The sequence below is a fragment of the Hemicordylus capensis genome, chromosome 15 (genome assembly GCF_027244095.1).
Source record: "Hemicordylus capensis ecotype Gifberg chromosome 15, rHemCap1.1.pri, whole genome shotgun sequence".
NCBI classification, from domain to species: Eukaryota; Metazoa; Chordata; class Lepidosauria; order Squamata; family Cordylidae; genus Hemicordylus; species Hemicordylus capensis.
The window spans coordinates 15,445,834-15,461,355 of NC_069671.1; the positions used below are offsets into that span (position 1 = coordinate 15,445,834).

General features: G+C 49.5%; 1 protein-coding gene across 5 annotated transcripts in view; it reads right to left on the reverse strand.

The window, feature by feature from the left end:
• CORO1C (coronin 1C) overlaps positions 1–15,522 on the reverse strand; it is a 62,653-nt gene that overhangs the window by 33,520 nt on the left and 13,611 nt on the right. Inside the window, exon 1 of one of the 5 annotated variants that reach the window (XM_053279908.1) lies at positions 5,884–5,906. The exons of 3 other annotated variants lie outside the window; for them this stretch is intronic. The gene's annotated coding sequence lies outside the window, so the exon portion shown is untranslated. Of the gene's footprint in view, positions 1–3,507; positions 3,548–5,883; positions 5,907–15,522 lie in introns of those variants that run through there. One more of the 5 variants, XM_053279907.1, reaches the window with a different exon arrangement.

Here is a 15,522-nt window from a genome sequence, read left to right on the forward strand (position 1 = left end):
GACTACAACTCCCAGAGTCCCCAAGCCAAAGTAATTACAACTGGGGATTCTGGGAGTTGTAGTCAACAACATCTGGGAACCCCCTGTTCGAGGGAACACAGAGTCCAAGGCCTATTTATTCCCCTCTTTTCAGCCAAGATTGGCTCCCAAAGCGGCTTACAATCAAAACCCAAACCAAGGCACCATTCTAATAGGGATCCACGACCGAGTCTGTTAATTCCTGGCACATTATGCCATCCAGCGGTCTCTCGAACGTTTTTCATCTGTGTGCAGGAGTTGTTTTGTTTTGGGTGGCAGTCTCAAGGCAGTGTGTGCGCACCTTGCATTGAGAGTGGGGCCTTCCGGATTAAACCCGAGTCGGATCAAAAATGAACTGAGCGGACATCAAAAAATGTGTGAGTGTGCGCGCATGCGCATGCCTTAGAGGGGACACTGATGCCATCGCTCAGGTCCCAGGCTCTTCCCTCCAGAGGGAGAGGGCAGAAGGCACTGCCAATGGAGTCAGCAAAGATACCCACCCGCAGAAGCATCCCTTGAGTTAGCCGCGTAGAACATACCTCTTGAAATAAAACTAGCCCCCACCCCACACTCAAGCATAACTGAACTACTCTGGAGTCAGTGGACTGTTGCTTGGCGGACTTGGTTTCCAACATCGATTCCTGTATGTTTCAGGATGACCATTTCCTCCAAACATCTTCGGTACCTCGCAAGGTCTGCATTACCCAGCGGGAGCTTGGAACACAACAACTGTTTTCCCCGTAGAAAGAAGGAAAGTCCACCTAATGGCGCAGCGGGGAAATTGCTTGATTAGCAAGCCAGAGGTTGCCGGTTCGAATCCCCACTGGTATGATTCCCAGACTATGGGAAACACCTATATCAGGCAGCAGCAATATAGGAAGATGCTGAAAGGAGCGGCTACAGAGAAGGCCCGCCTCTGGGTCGCCACCAGACGAGCCGGTGGCAACTGGAGTTGGACCTCCTCAGATGATCTTAGCGTGTGGTGGGGATCAGACCAAAGAAGGCGCTCTCTAAGGTAACCTGGACCTAAGCCATTCAGGGCTTTAAAGGTAATAACCAGCACTTTGTATTTTGCCCAGAAACGTATTGGCAGCCAGTGCAGCTGTTTTAAAACAGGCATGATATGGTCTCTCCGAGTTGCCCCAGAGACCAGCCTGGCTGCCGCATTTTGAACTAACTGAAGTTTCCAAACTATGTACAAAGGCAGCCCCATGGAGAGTGCATTACAGTAGTCAAGCCTGGAGGTTACCAGCTGGTGCACCACTGTTCCGAGGTCATCCTCCTCAAGGAATGGACGCAGCTGTCGGGTCAGTCTAAACCGATAAAAATCACTCCTGGCCACAGCCTCCACCTCAGATACCAGGGTGAGGTCTGGATCCAGGAGTACCCCCAAGCTGCGCACCTGCTCCTTCCGGGGGAGTGTAACCCCATCCAGCACAGGGAGCTCTAACTCATCATTACACACACATCTGCTCGCAAACCAGGATTAAGGCCGTCTGCGCAACACACAGGTCCCATTCGTCATTCTCCACCGCGCCACGTGCAAGTACACAGCACAGATAACCTTCCGGCTAACCGATTTTGTAAGGTCTAGAATCTGAGAAGCTAATGACCTGCACATCTGCAGCTGAAAAAGGTGGAGGATCAACCAGGCAAACACTTTGCTGAAGCGGGGCGGGAAGACACACACAGATGAAATGCTGGATCACAAAGGGTCATCTCCACCGCCTGCTACATAATAAAGAAGAAAACCGTTCAGCGTTTTTGTCCGCTTCGACCCAAAATCCATGGTTCCTGGTAGGGACGTGCACGAACTGGTGCGGCGGTCCTTTTGTGCCTCAGAAAGTCCGGTTCGAACGTCTGGCGGTTCGGCCGGTTCGGCAGCCGTGTCGTGGAGGTTACCTTTAAGGAACAAAAAGGGTGCGCTTACCCCTCCCCCGCTGGCGCGGAGCACACATGCATCGGGCACTTCCAGTTTGACGCTGATCGGGGCGGCAAGGAAGTACGCTGCCGACCCACCCCAGCCATTTTGCAGGCAGCACCAACGGGGAGAGGGGTAAGAGCACCCTCCCTGCTCCTTAAAGGCAACCTGACCCCCAACCGGCCATCTGCGGTTCCGTGCACATCCCGAGTTCCTGGTTGTGTCGGAAAACACAGAGGCAATTCCTGTAACAGCCAGGCTTCCAAGCATCGCTCTGCCTAGTAGGTTTGATCCGAGTCGGAAAGCCAGACATGCAGAACAGTTAACAAGCAACAGGAAACCCCGTTAAAGCGGCCAGGCTGACCACGATGGGAGAGTGTGCCCCAATCTGCAGCAGACATCTCCAGAACCTGGCAACCACCATGTTCAATGGTCATGGCCAGGACTGATGATGACAAAAGGTGTCCATCACAGAGCGAGGGTTTCTGCAGGGCCGGCGTCTGCCCACCTGGGACTGGGAGAGAGACAGCCAGCTGCTTGCAGACAGGCCAAACAGCTGCCAGATGAGACTGACATTCGTTTCGGAGTGACCTGAGCAAAGTTCAAGACAATGATCCAGACGCGACAGACTCCATCTATCTCACTCCAACGGTCTTAGGCAATCCAGTAGCACTGTTTGTTTAGACTACATCACTGGGCCTCTGCCGATGTTCACAAGCAGCAAAAGCAGATGGCTCCCGAGAAAAAGGAGAAGAGCAGCCTTTATCGACAGCAAAGCCAGGCAGAGAGAAAGCAGCCTAGACTTCTCTGCAAGAGAGAGGGCGATCCCACGACGAATCTGCTCACAGCTTCTGGCAACCTTTCCCCGCACGAGTCTGCACTTTAGTAACAGTGAAATAAGCCAAGCACAGACGTTATAGAGCCAGAGCTCTTCCTCAGAAAAGCTGTCAAGCAACTATTAAGGATTCGTGGGATACAGACCTTAACAACGTTGGGAAAATCCCCTTATGCAACATCCTGAGCAAAGATTCCAGGCCAGATTTCAGAACAGTGTTCAACAACGAATTATTCAAAATATCAGAAATGACCAAGGAATGACAGCATTTGTTTATAAACTGGGAAATGTTTAAAGCTCTGTGAATTTCTGGTTCATATATTAAAAATTAAATATTTTTATTGTTTAACTGTTTAATCGTTTTATATTGTTCTAAATGTTTTGTAAACCGCCTTGGGATCCTTTTAATGAAAGGTGGTATAAAAATCTAACAATAAATAAATTAAATAACAATAAACAGGACGTCCTATCAACCAGCGGGCATATCTGGACCATTGATTTGACTGGTAGACTATATCTTCCCATGGAACCTGGAAAATTAGAATTGGGGTATCTCAGATATTAGAGTTGGGGGTATCTTGCTGCTTGACCAGCAGCAAGAGGGATGGACTCAATTTCGACAGCCATGAACGCACCACTGAGAGACCTTCAAGGCCAAGTGGAAGACAGATCCTCCTGGAGAGAATCTATCGATATGGTCGCTAAGAGTTGACACCGACTTGACGGCACTTACCTGCCCACACTACCAGAATTCTTTGGGAGAGGTCAAGACAGTTAAACTGAAATAGAATACTACCACGACAACTAGATAGGCCTGGCTGACATCCCATCTGCGGTTTCGGACTGCAGCTCTCTCTAGTCCATCCCCAAGCATTTACCTGGCATGTTCTCCTGAACACATTCCAAGGTATCTGGGAGGCCCAGATACCTTTTTGTTTATTTCTCCTTCGGCTATTGCTCAACCTTGAACATCCATTTTGGAACACCACCACCTCTTTCTTAGCCTGAAGCCAATTCCCTGCTTGCAAGAATCCATGTTCTCCAGATCACCCAAGTGAGTGGGGGCGGTGGGGTGGGGTGGGAGAATGGGGAAGAGAGACGGGGGGGCTGGAAACTGTGCAGACAACCCTGTAGAATCACAATGGCCAAGAGCAGCAGAAGCTGCACCCAGGCAGCTCTTTCCCACTCAGGAACACACCGACTCGACAAGGCCAGCTTTCGGCAGCAACACCCTGCTACATTCCAGCTCACCTGTCTGATGAGTCACTGGTGAGCTTGTTTTGTCATCTTGATAAGACAGGCAAGGCGCGGTACCTGTACGGGGGGCAGGGGGGAGCAGGTTTTCAAGGCAGCTTTGCAAGAACATCCACTGGTTCAATTTCGTCCCACAAGGCTTGCCAAAGGCTAGACAGATCCGATGCCTTACAACAAGCGGTTCTGAAATAAAGTCCTATGCTAGCAAATCTAAGTCTCCGTGAAGTTTATATTAATTACAGAAGGGAGGAGTGGGGGAGAGAAAAGGCGCGGCACTCAAGAGGAGGAGAGCTGGTCTTGCGGTAGACAAGGCGGCAGACGAGGCGACAAGGTGGTAGACGAGGCGTTAGACAAGGCGGCAGACGAGGCGACAAGGCGGTAGACGAGGCGGTAGACAAGGCGGTAGACGAGGCGACTTGTCCCCTATGCTAAGCAGGGTCTGTCCTGGTTGCATAGGAATGGGAGACTAGAAGTGTGAGCACTGGAAGATATTCCCTTTAGGGGATGGAGCCGCTCTGGGAAGAGTAGAAGGTTCCAAGTTCCTTCCCTCTTATCTCCAAGATAGGGCTGAGAGAGATTCCTACCTGCAGCCCTGGAGAAGCCGCTGCCAGTCTGTGTAGACCAGGGTTTCTCAACGTGTGGGTCCCCAGATGTAATTGGACTTCAACTCCCATAATTCCCAACCAAAGGCCACTGGGGCTGGGGATTATGGGAGTTGAAGTCCAATAACATCTGGGGACCCACACGTTGAGAAACCCTGGTGTAGACAATACTGATGGACCAATGGTCTGACTCGGTAGAAGGCAGCTTCCTATGAGATTTTCGCTCTAGCTTGAACAGCATTACTAGTAAACAAGCAAGAGAATCAGGGCGCATTTAAAAAGTAACGCATGCACACAGAGCGATCTGACTTGAAGCACACCTCATTTCTAGGAGCCATTTAACACATGAGACAGAGACAAACCTGGGCTCACCACTGAGGAAGCTGCCATATCCTGAATCAGACCATTGGTCTATCTAGCTCAGTATTGTCTTCACAGACTGGCAGCGGCTTCTCCAAGGTTGCAGGCAGGAGTCTCTCTCAGTCCGATCTTGGAGATGCTGCCAGGGAGGGAACTTGGAGCCTTCTTTGGACCTGCGAACAATCACAGCTCCCCAAGTGTACCTGCATGATACTCAATTATCTATCCATGCATTATATTTTTAGGTGCACACTGCAAACACTGTGTGCGAGGAGATCCTAGAAAAGCATTTTTGTAAAAAGCAATCTCTGACTTCTCCATGGTATTTTCGAAAGACAATGGCCTTTGGAGGGGGAAGTTATGAGCAAGGGTCATTTCAAACAAGAGGGAAGAAATTTTACCCATTAGTCAGATAATTTTTGTTTTCCCTACCTTGCTTAGGCTCCCCTCCCATACAGCTGCATCATTCTCAACAGAAACTGCACCAGATGCACGCACACATGCACACGCGAAGCCTTCATTCCCATGGCCAAGCGAGTGCTTCTTGGCTCTGGGTCACAGCCATTTTGATCTGGCTCTCTTTCCGAACCAAAGAGGTACAGGGAGGGAAGTGAGAGCAGACAGAACGCCCATGCAGGCTCTAGTCAGGAAGGCAGGAAGGATGGATCCCCTGAAACGCACCCCCACCAAAAAAAAGTGGTCAGATAACCCGAGCAAGGGTTACCTTGAGCCTGAAAGTGCGAGAGAGGCGTGCACTGCCTCCATTTAAAGGCCGGAAGACCATTTTCTAACCTAATGAGGTTTTCCATCTTGCAAAACACATAGCCCTCCCGCCATTATGGTGAAGAAAGCAGAGACAGCAGTTGACCCCTAAGGGCCACCGATTTGCTCACCGTTATCAAGATGAGAAAGAAGGCCGGACAAGCTGAAGGAGGAGACCGAAACGGCCACTTGTTCCAGAGAGAGGCTTTGATCAGAGAGACAGAGAGAGAGAGAGAAGGAAGTAGATGGGGGGGGGAGGGAAGGCGGGTGGAAACCAGACATATCTGAAGGCACTTCCTTTTTGGAGAAAGTGGTTTGGACCCTTCGCGAAAAAGCACCACCTCTACACGCTTGCAAACGTTTCTCAACATTTGGCTGAAAAGTGGAAAGCAAATCGAAGTGTCCTTTGTTTCAGTTTCCTCTTGTACACTTTAAGCTGTCAGAGGAACAAAGCAGATACTGCATTTTAGGGCTCCAACTGCCGGAGTAGGAAGCCACAGAAGACACACAAAGAATTATTCGTCGGAGAGAATGGAGAAGACCTTCAGACAGGCCCACACAACTGGCCACCCACCCAGCACAAGCCAGATACAGCTCACTAGCCATGGATGGCAGGGCCATCAAGGAACAAACAGGTACTCTGTGCTAACTACAGTTTTAACTTCCGTAGGCAGGCCCATTTTAGATATCATGTTTTGATTTCCTAGGCCATGATTTGGAGGATCATACACACCACAGACAAACTCCTTTCTCCATTTCTGGTTGTTCTGACCATATGTTTCCACTTACATCACCACTGGGCAAACTATGGTTATTACTATCCTCCAAGAGATTATTTGATACGAGTTTGCAAACCATGGTTGGAGCCGCTAACCATGGTTTGCTCCGTTTGGACAGCATGGGGAACTGTAGTTAGAAGAAACCCAAAATGGAAGAGGGAATCAACATATGAGGAAGGAGGAATATGCTAGCCAGCAGCATTCCAAATTATGGTTTTCAAGGCTTCCTAAATCGAGTTAAGACTCTCTCAGTCTTAAGCTACTTGCAACCATGTTTAGAAAAGAGTTTGGAAATCAGCACTGATCCTAAAGAAGTCTCCCATTTTGGGTTTCTTCTAACGACAGTTTCCCATGACGTCCAAATCAAGCAAACCATGGTTAGCAGCTCCAACCATGGTTTGAAAACTCATACCCAATCATCTTTTGGAGGACAGTAATAACCATATTACTAAGCCCAGTGTTAAAGTATGAGAAAAGTACTGATAGTCTAGTCCAGGGATTCTCAACGTTGGGTCCCCAGATGTTACTGGACTTCAACTCCCACAATCCCCAGTCCCAGTGGCCTTTGGTTGGGGATTATGGGAGTTGAAGTCCAATATCATCTGAGGACCCAACATTGAGAATCCCTGGTCTAGTCTGTCACCAAAAAAGGATCCAAAGTTGGCCCATTTCCCTGTTTATAAGGAGTGCCAAGCAGATGTACTACCTTGGAGGGGTTTCAGTCTATTTATGCAAGAGGAAACACATCCTGCTAGGGAACGCTTACAGGAAAAGTCAATGCAAGAGTAAAATCCTGCTTAGCCCACTAAGATTGAGATCCTTACAGAGAGCCAGGCACTTAACATGGACAGACAGCTAAATATCTGCATCCACCTTGAGTAACGTTTTGGACAATCCCAATGACAAATCAACTTGATAGAACAAGCCACTTCTTCACAACATCTCCCCAGCTCTGTTCCTGGCAGCATGTAGTTCTGTGTGCTACCTAATCGTAAGGGCGTCTCAAAGGGTACTTTCAGATCATGCATGGCTGGTGAGCACTGGATTCCCTGGATGCATCTTGCTCGCTCAGTAACACATTATGGGTCACTTGCTTCTTTGATGTGTGAAGAGGAGCATCTGTTTTTGTCAGGCTAAAACGTTAGCGGATGTGAGGAGGAGGCAACACTTCAGAAACCGCCACCCAAAAAGGGAACTCAGGAATATTCTGCTGCAACAACATTTCCCAACAGGCCCTTCCCGTTATAAAGATGAGACCAGACGAAGTCTGTTGGTTAAGGCAATTTTTGGTATTAGCATAACACACACTGACATATGATGATGCAAAGAGCATGGTCTTCTGGTCAGAAAAAGCAAAGGGCTTTTTTCAATGTGGATGGGCGAAGCCAGTAGTTTTCAAAACTGGATTCTGGGGACCCCTGGGCTCCTCAATGGAGGGACCCAGGCGTACCACCAGGTTAGGAGAGGCCCAGGTGTGTAAATATCTTACAAGCAGTGTGTAACTGCAGTTCACACAGAGTTGTGGTGAGCCCCCAAAAGCCAGAACATGCCCTTCTTGAATGAGCGGGCATACTCCCCCAAATCCTCAGCAACGTGCAGAAGTTCCTTGGTGGGACAGATTCCCTGTAGGTAGTGAAAGCCACAGAGGAATGAACAATGAATCAAACAGGCAACAGAACAAAATCCAAAACTTTCAGGCTTTTCCCAAAAGCCTTCTTCCCATTCCCCTATAATGTAAGTTCCACAGACGAGATATTCCACGATTGCCTCCAGCAACACGGGCAAAAATCCCACCCAACATTCAGAAGGTTTACAATTTAAGAACCGGCATATCATTGTTTGCTGAATATTGTTGCAATGCTGGCACTTGAGATCATCTAACAAGGATGGTTTGCCTATTATCGGAGCCTGAAGATCAAGAAAGATCTCCACACTTCAAATGTCAGTTCCTTCTACAGGCAGAGTAGGCCTGTAAGCGGAAAAAATATCATCTGCCAAGAACTACGGACATGAATCTCTTTTGCACAGAGAACCTCACCCAGATCAGCTAGCAGGGGGTGAAATGAATTCCACAGTCAATCTTAATAAGGTCAAAAAGTGAAAGATATGCTCAACTTTTTTAAAAGCACAGATCGCTTCTTGGGAGGCAGTTCTAACCTGTGAATCCATTTCCGGCAACGGTTTAACCCATCCATGCTGAAAAGCCCTTTGCTTTTTTTTAATCAGAAGAGCATGAATCATAACCTTTTAATCATCCTATGTCAGTGTGGCATACACGTGAAGACACGGAGGCTGCCACAAATACAGTGATCAGAGACTTGTGTTAGAAAGCAGTTTGCAAAATATTGAACTCCGACAGACATGCAAGCAAGCCGGCTAACTCAGAGAACATCTTACACTCTCGTAGCCAAGTTCTCTAAAGCATGTGCCACTTTTTCAGAGACCGAGAGCTTCCATTACAGATTTTTCCAACAGAACTTCCTGTTTCTTGGTAGGCTCCCACATTCTTAAATGTAGGTTGCTTGTGGTCAACCACATGTCCAACACGTGGCCTGATAAACAGGCTTGAAACGGATCGTCTTGCTGGCCTAAAGGCAAAAACAACGAGCACAAGAAGGGATCTGTCTTCAGCAACATACTGTTAAATGGAGAGCTTAAACAGCATGAAGTGCACACAACTACCAGCAGTCCCAACTTTTCAAGTGCCACAAATGTGAAACAATTGTGCAGGTGGAGATTTTGTGCTTGCTTGCTTTTGTTGTTGATATTGAAGAATGGGGTTAGCGGGGGGGAGAGAGCATCGATACTTGAAGGGAAAGCTCCTAAGTTCCTGGAAGCATTTACACCTGAATCAAACAAGGGAATGAAGCGCCGAACCGGCTCAGGGTTCGAACCGGCTTGGCGGAACGGCCGTGTGTGTGGAGGCTGCAGGGGACAGAGCCACAACCGTGCCACTGTTCCTTCTAAGGCGTGCACATGTGCACGCGCACACACATTTTTTGATGTCCGCTCCGTTCATTTTAGATCCCGCTCAGGTTGAATCGGGAAGGCCCCACGCTGAATGCAGGTGCACACACACTGGCCCAGAACTAAACTCATTCCGCGCAGAGATGAAAAAAATTAGAGGGACCACAGAACCACACACAGCCTTTAGGGAGGGGACGGGCAGCTATGGCGCTCTTTGATGGCTTTTTGATGGAACTGCTCCTCGCCCTGCTGGCCGCTGCACGAACGGCTCGTGCACATCCCTAACCTGGGCAAATGGAAGATCGGTCAAAAGTGCAATGACTGAGCATTCACCTTTATGATTTCCTCTTGTCCACTCCATCTGTAAAGAGGAAATGCAGGTCCGAGGTTGGTTCCGTTCAAACTCAACGCTATGAGAGGGAGCCGGAGAGACTTCCCAGAGAACCCACCACAAAGGGAGAGAGATTGGGACAGAAATAAACTTGGTGAAGCATTTCAGAGGGCCACTGAAGGCAAGTGGCTGGACGGTTAAAAGGGGGAGGGAGTCTGTTAGGGAATGGTTACTCCTCAATGGTTACTCCTCATCATCAGCCGTTTCATTTCTGACCCTCCCATTCAAAATGCTCACACTAGATCAGAAAGGTCTGATGTATTTGAGAAAGAAGGAATTGCATTTGTTCGCCTTATGGCTAATGATTCAAAAATATTTTCTTTGAATTGCAAGGGGCTCGGCCATCCCATTAAAAGCTCTAGAGCAGGCCTGCTCAACTTAGGCCCCCCAGCTGTTTTTGGACGACAACTCCCATAATCCCCAGCCACAGTGGCCAATAGCCAGGGATTATGGGAAGTGAGGGCCAACATCTGCAGGAGGGCCGAAGTTGAGCAGCCCTGCTGCAGACAATTCTGAGCTGGATGGACCAAGGGTCTGGTTCAGGATATGGCAGCTTTCTATGTCCCTGTGTTCTACTCGAGGGGCTTTGGCCCTGATCCAGCTGGGCTTCTCTTACGTTCTTAAGGATCTTCTTCTTCCTCACGAAGAGGAAGCCTGTATTTTTTTGTAAGTCACTCGGCAAATCTTGAGTCTTGGCGGGGACGGAGCACCCCAAAAAAGAAAGCACACAAGAAATCTTACGTCAAAAGCACACAAGAAATCGTTCCAGCTAACATTTCCATGGCAGCTTCTTATGCACCCAGAGCAATTCACAGCACCTGGGGCTTCTAAAGCTTGCGGAGTGGCTGCCATTATATCTAAAAACCCCTCACACACCCCCTCACGCACGCGTTTCCCCCGCCAGTGGCCGCTTAAAAACCGTTCCGGCGGAGTGGCAGCATACCTCCCTGACACCCCGCCCGCTCCTCGAACCGGAAGTGACCGGAAGTGCTCATGGGCTACTTCTGGTCACTTCCGGTCCGAGGAGCGGACTGGATGGCAGGGAGGTACACCGACACCCCACTCGAATGGTTTTTAAGTGAGTACCGGCGGGGGAAACGCGGCGGGGGAAACGCGGCGGGGGAGGGGGAAGTGCACCATTCCCCGCCCTTAAAGTTATCCCGCCGCCGCCTTCGAACCGGCCCCCGCTGGTTCCGTGGACATCCCTAACAAGGATTTCCGATATTCTTAACGCTAAAAGTGACGCCATGGAGCCTACTCAGAGGAAACACAGACCGGCTTCCTCTAAGCATGAAACAAGGAGGGAAATCCATACATTCTTGGCATGAGCCCAGCACTTGAAAGACCCAGCAGCTGAGCTTGCATCTCGGGAGACACAATGGCTTCTTGTTGCCAGACCACAGCAGCTGCCCTTGGACTCGCTCCATCCCGTCTTCAGCGATCCGAGCACACCGAATCGGCTGGTGAGAATCCTGGGTCAGCAGAAGAGCCATGAAATGCAGCCGAGGCCTTTGAGCAGCATACCTGCCTTCTGCTTAGACTTCCAGGGCCAGGGTCTTTTCTTGGCAGGATTGGGTTGGGTGTGTCGCCCGGTGTGGGGGAAGGACCGGGTTCTGGTCTGTCTCTGGTGTGTGTTCTTCAAGCAAGAGAGGGGATGGAGCTAGTCCCGAGGGTTTCGGCGACGGCAGGGACAGTTCAGTACTCTGAACTGCGGCACTGTTTGGTCCTCACCATCAACATCGGCTCTTGCTGCTATAGAATGAGATCCAGCCAACACGGGGAATTAAACTCGAGGCCAGCCCTTCTCCCCAAAGCAAAACGATAAAGATCCACCAGAGGCTGACCTGAACCACTATGGCGGTTCTCATGTGCTTACCACGGCCCAGGGCAAACGCATCTCCAGATTCTCTACCACCCCGGCTATCTGGGGCCCAATTCAAGAGGAGACGCAACCCTTCTAAAAATTTGGAGCCTGTGAAATGCAACTGACGCGCTGCAGTGGAGGAAGTGGATGGGAGATTAGATGGCAAAGACGGTTCAAAGGCAAGGGCCAACAGCTTCGGCCTGTTGGAACTGAGCTCCTTCCGCAACACACGCAAAGTTCCTTTCTCCAGCTCTGCAACCGTAAGCTGAACTGCGATTTCAAAGGAGAGCATCACCGTCCTGCCCTGCTGCGATCATATATGCAACCTGTAACGCAGACCCCAAGACTGACATCGAGATGTTTCAATCTGTTGCTTTCGCTTCAAATCCCTCCCTTGTGGTACCAATTACAGCCTCTCCAACATCTGTTTCCACAAATGCTTTCAAGATCAACCACACTTCCCCTCTTGTACAGATGTTCTTTATCTTCAAGGGTGATCCCTTCTCATCCAAGACTCACTATTCCAAGCTACTGGGGGGGAATATCGTTCGCTTAAGGGGTCTGTAGCCTATGCAACTGCACATCATGGTGAGAACAAGCCCGCTGACAGGATGCAAAGGGAAAGGGAGACACAGGGATACGCTGGCTTTAATTACCAAGGTTCCTCAACAATTCAGTGCTACTCAACTTTGGCCCTCCTGCAGATGTTGGCCTACAACTCCCATAATCCCTGGCTGTTGGCTACTGTGGCTGGGAATTATGGGAGTTGTCGTCCAAAAAACAGCTGGGGGGGCCTAAGTCGAGCAGGCCAGCTACATGGTATTTCAGACAGCAGTGTTGAAGTGTTGCCTTTTTCTATACCCTACAATAAACCCTCACCCTTCCCTAGAATGCCAAGACAAAAATCCTCCCTTTGCCCTTCCTGTCAACCCGCTCTTGCATTTTACAACACACAGAATCGTCGATGGCACATTACCCGCTGTACGCAATAAAAGTCCATGGCTTTCGAAAGGGAAGCCTGCTCCATGCACACCCAGGAATTACCCTCTGCGGACGGACGCCGCCACATTGCAGAGATGGATGGCGACCTCACAGAGGTGCATGGCGATCTCTCTCCCTGCCTCTGTGCAAACAGGAAGTCCGCAGTTCATCACGAGTTACTCCTCCACTCCGAAGACGCGGCTGCTTCAAGGCCTGCGACCGAAGACTCTCTGTGGTCCTAGAATCGCAACAGGCGCTGGTACATGCTCCTGCTCTGCATAGCTTGGCCCTTCTTGACGAGCAGGGGGCGCGCCGTCTGCCTCTTCTGCCACAAGATGTGGTGGCAGCCAACAGCCTGGATGGCTTTGAGAAGGGTTTTGATAAATCCACGGAGGACACGTCTATCGGTGGCTACTAGTCTGGCCCTCTCCACCCCCAGCACATTACCTCCAGTGACTGTTGCTGGTGTCCATCTTGTGTTTCTTTTAGATCGTGAGTCCTTTGGGGGCAGGGATCCATCTTACTTATTTGCTATTTCTCTGTGTAAACTGCCCTGAGCCATTTTTGGAAGGGCAGTACAGAAATCAAATTATTAATCATCATCATCATCATCATCTGGTGGCTACAGGCCACTTCCAGCCTCGGAGGCAAGATGCCGCTAAATCCCAGTTGCAGGGGAGCAACAGCAGGAGAGAGAGGGCATGCCCTCAACTCTTGCCTGTGGGCTTCTCAGAGGCATCTGGTGGGCCACTGGGGGAAACAGGATGCTGGACCAGACAGGCCTTGGGGGGCCTGATCCAGCGGGGCTGTTCTCCTCCACTCGTGTGTCACAATTCCTACCTTTGCCTCCCGATTCTTAGCAAACCACCCTTTGCCGTTGCCTTTGAATGCGGCAAACTATGGCTTGCACAAGAGTCCCAAACCACTGTTTGATCCTGATGGGGGACCAAGCTTTAAAAGGCAGACTGTGGTTTTTGAAGACGATCCAGCCCTCAAATGCAACTGCCAGTCTTGAGGACCAAGAAGTAAAAGGTGGAATTCGTGGTACACGAGGGGAGAAAAGAGCCCACGGCCACCGCTCCTCCAGGCTTGTTGATGTAGCACCAGACACAGCCATATGAACTCTCTCTGAAAGCAACAATCAGGGAGCGTTTGAAGCTTTAAAAACCACCTCCCTCCCTCCATATACATAAGCCAAACCACATATTTTCTTGCCCTTCTTGAAACAAAGCCATGGCAGAAGTCACTTCCATTCTGCCTTTCTATCAATAAGATATACACATTGATCAGAAGGGAAAGTCTGTTGTGCTCCTGTGGATTCTGTGGCTGCTTCCTTGATTCAAGAATCAAGAATCCCAGCAGGGAAATGCTTGCCTAACAAGCAGAAGGTTGCCGGTTCGAATCCCCACTGGTACTATATTGGGCAGCAGTGATATAGGAAGATGCTGAAAGGCATCATCTCATACTGCGCGGGAGGAGGCAATGGTCAACCCCTCCTGTATTCTACCAAAGAAAACCACAGGGCTCTGTAGGCACCAGGAGTCAAAGTCAACTTGACAGCACACTTTTTTTTTGGAAGAAGAGAGAAGAGATCTGGCCTTGTGGTAGCAAGCATGACTTGTCCCCTTAGCTAAGCAGGGTCTGCCCTATTTGCATATGAAAGGGAGACTTGATGTGAGAGCACTGCAGGATATTCCCTTTAGGGGATGGGGCTGCTCTGGGAAGAGCAGAAGGTTTGTTTGTTTATTCATTCGTTCATTCATTCATTCATTCATTCATTCATTCAATTTCTATACCGCCCCTTCCAAAAATGGCTCAGGGAAGTTTACACAGAGAAATAATAAATAAATAAGATGGATCCCTGTCGCCGAAGGGCTCACAATCTAAAAAGAAACGAAAGACAGAAACCAGCAACAGTCACTGGAGGTCCTGTGCCGGGGGTGGATAGGGCCAGTTACTCTCCCCCTGCTAAATAAAGAGAATCACCACTTTACTCTCTTTGCCTAAGTTAGCAGATTCCAAGTTCCCTCCCTGGCAGCATCTCCAAGATAGGGCTGAGAGAGATTCCTGCCTGCAACCTGGGAGAAGCCGCTGCCAGTCTGTGGAGACAGTACTGAGCTAGATGGACCAAGGGTCTGACTCAGTATACGGCAGCTCCCCATGTTCCTAAGAAATCCTTCTGCGGCTGCTTCCTTGATTCAAGAAATCCTTCTGTGTCTCAGACGAAGGCATAAACTGCCAGTCCATCTTGGCGCCCTCGAGACGGAACAGTCTCTCTGTGCTCTCAACCACTTATCTCCTCGTAATCTCCAGCAGTTTTAATTACATCCACTACAATCCGTGCAGTTTATCAAACGTATGCAAGATCCATGCTCAGTTTCCTGCAAAGTTCAGCAGGCCACATTTCCAGCGAAGGCAGAGGCATATGAATGGTGCGTTGGTATGGCAAGGGTGGGTGGAAAGGCATGGGGATCAATTTATGCCAATTACAAACTAGTTACGAAATGCTGGGGGGGGGAACAGACTGTGATGCTTTAGAAGAGCTTCCTTCCATCCATTTCTTCCAGAATATTAATGGGGAGCTTTCTTGGTCCTCATTCCCAATGTCTGAATAGCACCGTGTTCTTGAAAGGGGACCTTATCTGCACATCAAGAATGTAACTCTTCCTGACACACGCCCGACAATTCCATGCAAAGACTCCTAATTCCCTCCTTTGGACACCTGATTATACTCCATTTTAATCGGTTTAGGGCTCGTGCTGGCATTATTTTAATTTCATTGCCATTG